Genomic DNA, 6000 nt, shown 5'->3' with positions numbered 1-6000 from the left:
AGTGAATATGCCAGACACATACTGTGCGACCTCACTTATATGTGGAATCTAAAATAATTAAACTTATATAAACAGAGAGTAGAATGGTGGTTGCCAGGGGCTGGTTGGGGCAGGGAGTGGAGGGTTGATGGTCAAAGTTGCAAAGTTTCAGTTATGCAAGATAAAGAAGTTTTAGAGATCTACTATATAGCATAATGCCTATAGCTAAAAACACTACTGTATACTTCAAATTTACTAAAAGAGTAGATCTTTGGCTAAGTGTTCTTATCACACACACACATAATAACAATAATAATAATAATAATGATAATAATAATAATAATAAAGAGGATGTGTGGAAAGTTAAAAAAAAAATAACTCGAACATAGGAGACCCTCACCAGAAACAACAATATATTTCATTGGCAAATGCAGCATGTTCACATGAAAATTTTGATTTCAGGACTATAGAGGAAAGCGAGCACAGTGTCAGCTGTAAAACAAGCACACTCCTGCTACTTTGAATGTTTTTGACCTTTCCTTAGCCCGGGAAATCTATTAGCCCCAGAAACTGCCAGCATAGCAGGGAACAAAGACGTCCTGCTTTCCCTTTGACAAGGGACCTTGTGTTTCAGATATGCGTTACTTCCTATGAGGATGGTTCCGTTTCTGCAGCTGCCACCTCGGCTTTCATAAGAGGAGTTACAAAATGATACTCACGCTGGGGCCACATTCCACACCTGCTAAGTCAGACTCTCTGGGGATTGGGTCCGGCATCCGCTCTTGGACAAATGCTCCACGAGAGACCTGATGCACAGCTGACGTTGAGAGACATAAGCTCACCTGCCCTTCACCTGCCCTGCTTTTTAAAACATAACCTTGGACTCCATAGCCTTGTTTGTAGTTAATGAATTGGAAAAAAATGTAGGGGTTGCCTCTCTTTCAAGAGCATCTTTTGACATATTTATTCTACAGCCACGTCTAGAGCAATTTCAAGGACTTAGGAGGGTGGTTATGCCACAGCTTTCCCTTTCTGACCTGATACTCGGCAGGCCCAGGAGAGGGAGAAAGAAGAGCCTTGCAGGTGGAAAGGGGTCGAGAGTCCTGTTGTCTTGGTAACCGTGCTGCCACTCATCCCATTGGGGTGCTCAGCTCCGGCAGGGGCCCTGTGGGTGAGACACCACCCCTCCCCACTCTGGCTGTCTTCCTGTGCTCAGAGGTTGAAGCTAAGGGCTGAGGTTGGTCACCAGGGAAACTGAAGCCAGGTCCTTGAGACTGGTGAACAGAAAAACGGGCAGTGGAATTCAGGATGTAGCGTGGATTATGGGAGCCTGCCCACAGACAGAGGATTGACAGTCACTAGTGCATGCACCCACAGGCTGCCTGTGCAGGAACCAGGAACGTGTGCACATCGTACACACACACACACGTAGACATGTGCACTCACCAGCACTCCCTCTGCCCAGGTGTGCACAGTCTATCTGGCTGGAGCATCAGGTGCACGTGGAAGAGCCAGGCGACCAGGCAGGACATGTAGGCAGGACGCAGAATAGGAAAAGAAAGGGGATATTGCTTACTGTTGTAGAGAAAATGACTGCACACCCTTTCCTCCATGACTTACGGTCACATTTGCACTATTATGTTTTAAATGGCTTTACTAAGGTTTAATTTGCTTGCCACAAACTTTCACGTACCTAAAGGGAATAATACGGAGAGATTAAGTAAATGTACACGGTTTTGCAGCCCTCACCACCATCCAGTTTCAGAATACTTCCATCATCCCAGAAAGATCCCTGGTACCCACTAGCAGCAGTCAATCCCCATTACTTTACCTCCAGGCCCGCCCAGGCAACCAGTAAGCTCCTTTCTCTCTCTGTGGAGCTGCCTCTCTGGGCATTTCCTATAAACTGACTTGTGCAGTAAGTGGTCTTCTGTGTCTGACATTTGTCAGTTAGCATAGTGTCTTGGAGGCGCAAACATGCTGTAGCGTGCATCAGTAGCGTGTTCCTTGTCATGGCTCAGTAACATTCGGCTGTACGGATATACCACTCCTTTATCCCTTTACTGATTGGTAGACATTTAGCTTGTTTCCACTCTGGGGCCTTCCTGCAAAATGCTGCAGTGAACATCTGAACACATATCTTTGTGCAGACATGGTTTTATCACTAATGGGTATCAGACACTGTCAAGTATTTTTCTCTGTCTATGAAGATGATGATATAGTTCCTGTCCTCTATTATATTAACAGGGTGGATTACCTTAACTGAAATTTGAATGTTAAGTCAAACTTGCATTCCTAGAATAAATGTCACTTGGTCGTGTTGCGTAACCCACTGTATGTGTCGCCGGATTGGGGTTTGCCAATATTTTCTTGGGGATTTTCGCATGCATATTCATGATGGATATTGGTTTATGGTATTCTTCTGCTGTCTCTGTCTGGCGTTGCTATTATTTATTATTATTGTTTTTGAGAGAAATCTCGCCTGTTGCCCAGGCTGGAGTGCAGTGGTGCGATCTGGGCTCACTGCAACCTGTGCCTCCCAGGTTCAAGCAGTTCTCCTGCCTCTGCCTCCCGAGTAGCTGGGAATACAGGTGCCCACCACTATACTCGGCTAATTTCTGTATTTTTAGTAGAGTCGGGGTTTCACCATGTTGGCCAGGCTGGTCACAAACTCCTGACCTCAGGTGGTCCGCCCGCCTCGGATTCCCAACATGTTGGGGTTACATGCGTGAGCCACCACCTCCAGCCTCTGTCTGCCTTTAGTTGCAGGATAATACAATTTGCAGAGGACGAGTTGGGAAATGTTCCCTCCTCCTCTACATTCTGAAAGAATCTGCAAAGGGCTGGTATTATGTGTTTTGTAAATACTGGATAGACTTCACCAGCGAGGCACCAGAGCCTAGACTCTCCCTAGTGGGAAGATTTTTAATGCAGTCTTTCTATTTCCTTACATTCTCCGGGTCTACTCCGATGTCCCACGTGATCACTGCATTTGCACCTTTCCCTGTCCCAATCCTTTCTCGCCTGCTGGTGCCTCTGGTTTGGTCTCTACTCTAAAATGTCACATGCTGGACACCTGTGGACATCACAGGACTGCAGATCCTAGTCTGTAACTTGGGATGGTATGGTGTCTCAGACATGACCCCCGAGTCGCATCCACCCCCAACACGCAGGCACAGGGACAAAGACCTGGAAGTGAGGATGTGGAGGGTGTGCCGAGTGCCTCAGTTACCGCCACCCACCCATTTTCCATGCCTGTTCCTGGAGACCCTGTGGCACTGTGCATCTGTGACCTCCCTGAGCAAGCCCCTGATGTCTGCTTTTTCCAACTCAGATCCTTCTCACTCCTTTCATCTCCTGGGACTGGGACCGCACAGGATCAAACACCCGTTCTCTGACACAACAATGCGTGCCTGCTAGCGTTTCAATATTTGTGTTCCCTCCAAAACTCACAGTGAAATTAATCCCCACTGCAACAGTGTTGGGAGGTGTGGAATAACAGCAGGTGTTTAGGCCATCACGGCAGAGCCCTCGTGAGTGAATGAATGCTGCTATGAAAAGAGCTTGCAGAAGTCGGTTTGCTCTCTCTTTTCCTCGTCTGCTATGTGAGGACATAACATTCTTCCCGGCTTGTCCTTCCTCCTTTTGCCACGTGAGGAAATACCAAGAAGACTCTCACCAGATACCAGATACCGGTCTCTTCGTTTTGGACTTCCCAGCATCCAGGGTCATGAGAAATGAATGTGTTTCCATTACAAATTACCAGCTGTCTTGGTTCATTTTGCTTTGCTATAACAGAATACCTGAGACTGGCTAATTTCTCAAGAAAACTGGAAGCCAGGCACAGTGGCTCGTGTCTGTTAATCCCAGGACTCTGAGAGGCCAAGGTGGGAGGATCACTTCAGGCCTGAAGTTCGAGATCTGCCTGGGCAACACGGCCAGACGCTATCTCTACAGAACATTGAAAGGTTAGCCTGGCACGGCAGTACATCCTTGAGCTACTTGGGAGGCTCAGGTCGGAGCATCCCACCTGAGTTCAAGGCTGTAGTGAGCCATGATCGTGCCACTCCACCCTCGTCGGCAACAGAGCATCACCCTGTCTCTAAAAACAATTCCTATAAATAAACCTTTTAAATTAAAAGAAACAATTGGTTTATCTGGCTCACAATTCTGGTGGCTGAAACATTCATTTCTGGGCAACTGCATCTGGTGAGGGCCTCGGGCTGCTTCAACTCATGGTGGAAAGTGGAAGAGGAGCTGGCGTGTGCAACGCGATCACTTGGAAAGAAGGAAGGGAGAGAGAATCCAGGGAGGCCAGAATCTTGTGAACAATCCTCTCTCCCGCGAACTAATTCATACCTGTGAGAGTAAGCACTCAGCCCAGCAGGATGGCATCACAGGACACTGAATCATTCTTGAGGGATCCCTGCCATGACCCAAACACCTCCCACTAGGACCCACCTCCCAACACTGCAGCACTGGGGATTCAACTTCAACCTGACTCTTGGTGGGGATAAACACACCATATCCAATCCAGAGCACCCAGCCCGTTGTATTTCATGATATAGCGGAAGGACACCGACTAAGATGGGGTCAGCTCTCTCTTCCTGATGAATCACTCAATCCCCCGAAGCAGGGCTACCTCTGCAACTCCTCCTCACCTCCCCATCACGACAGTCGACGTAGCCCAGAAGGGAGAGAGGCAAGGTGAGAAAATGGAAACCCTGATGATTGCTGAAATGATGACTGTCACTGGCAGCACGGACCTGGTGTGCTTAATGGGCTGACTGAGAAGGTCCGCAGAGAGCATTTGAGTGGCTGGGGAGTCCTTCTTCCCAAGTGATCGCGTTGCACACGCCAGCTCCTCTTCCACTTTCCACCAGGAGTTGAAGCAGCCCGAGGCCCTCACCAGATGCAGTTGCCCAGAAATGAATGTTTCAGCCACCAGAATTGTGAGCCAGATAAACCAATTGTTTCTTTTAATTTAAAAGGTTTATTTATAGGAATTGTTTTTAGAGTGGTCCTCTGGCCACCACCTTGGGACCTGCACAAACTCTCCGCAAGGCGGGGATGATTGTCCCTGGCCCACGGCACTGTGTGGAGGATTCAGCAATGGATCTCACCAAGACCTGGTGCTACCAGCTATGAAATGAGCACCAAAGCCCGGCTCTAGGCACTTCACCCACAGCCTTCACAGAGGTGAACTGCTGAAGGGGGCCAGCTCCGATCCCAGCCTGCCTAGGTTCGGGTGCTGGTGCGGATGCTTGTTCTACCTCTTACTGCCTGTGCCACCGTGGGCTGCTTCCCTAACTTCTCTGGTGTTCTGCTTTCCAAATTCATACAGCGGAACTGAAAATGTTGCTAGAGGATGGGTGTGTGGGAGTGGAGGAAGGCAGCTGACATACAGCAATGGGGAAAATACCGTCAGAACCCTAAGAAACATCAGCCAAAGGGCAACGCCTCGAACCCCTTTGAAACCCGAACCCCTTTGAAGCCCTCCCAGATTCACCGGTCTGCATTTAGGCCTTTGTGTTTCAAGAAGGAAAAGCCCTGCTGTTTTTTCCCTTCTCCCCTGGAGCTAGGTCAGTTCAACTGTCAACTCTCTCATGAGATCTCAGCATCAGAACCTAAGACACTTACCTGTTTTCAAGCCACTTCTGTCGGCAGGAGACGCATAGACTTTTGCAGCAAGACAGCTCTGGGGACTACCTAAAACAGACTGACACAAAGCAGAATTTGTTTTCAGTTCAGAGGAGTCACACGGGTACTGGTTGGGTTCACATCTCAGGAATCTGCAGAGGTTTAAAAAAACAGATTTAATCATTTGTGCCTCCTGAAATTAAAAGACACACATGTCTAAATCCCAAGAAGATGTTGGAAGAACCCAAGGATGCTCTGGTTCTGACAAAGCAGGTGCAAACCGTTGCTCAGGTTCAGCCACCTGGGCCCACCACACAACAAGCAATGGCGCCACAGCCCCTAAGCCAGGGCACCAGCACCAACACGCAGGGCTCTCACCGT

This window comes from Piliocolobus tephrosceles, chromosome 12, assembly GCF_002776525.5.
Source record: "Piliocolobus tephrosceles isolate RC106 chromosome 12, ASM277652v3, whole genome shotgun sequence".
NCBI classification, from domain to species: domain Eukaryota; kingdom Metazoa; phylum Chordata; class Mammalia; order Primates; family Cercopithecidae; genus Piliocolobus; species Piliocolobus tephrosceles.
This window is presented reverse-complemented; position numbering follows the sequence as displayed.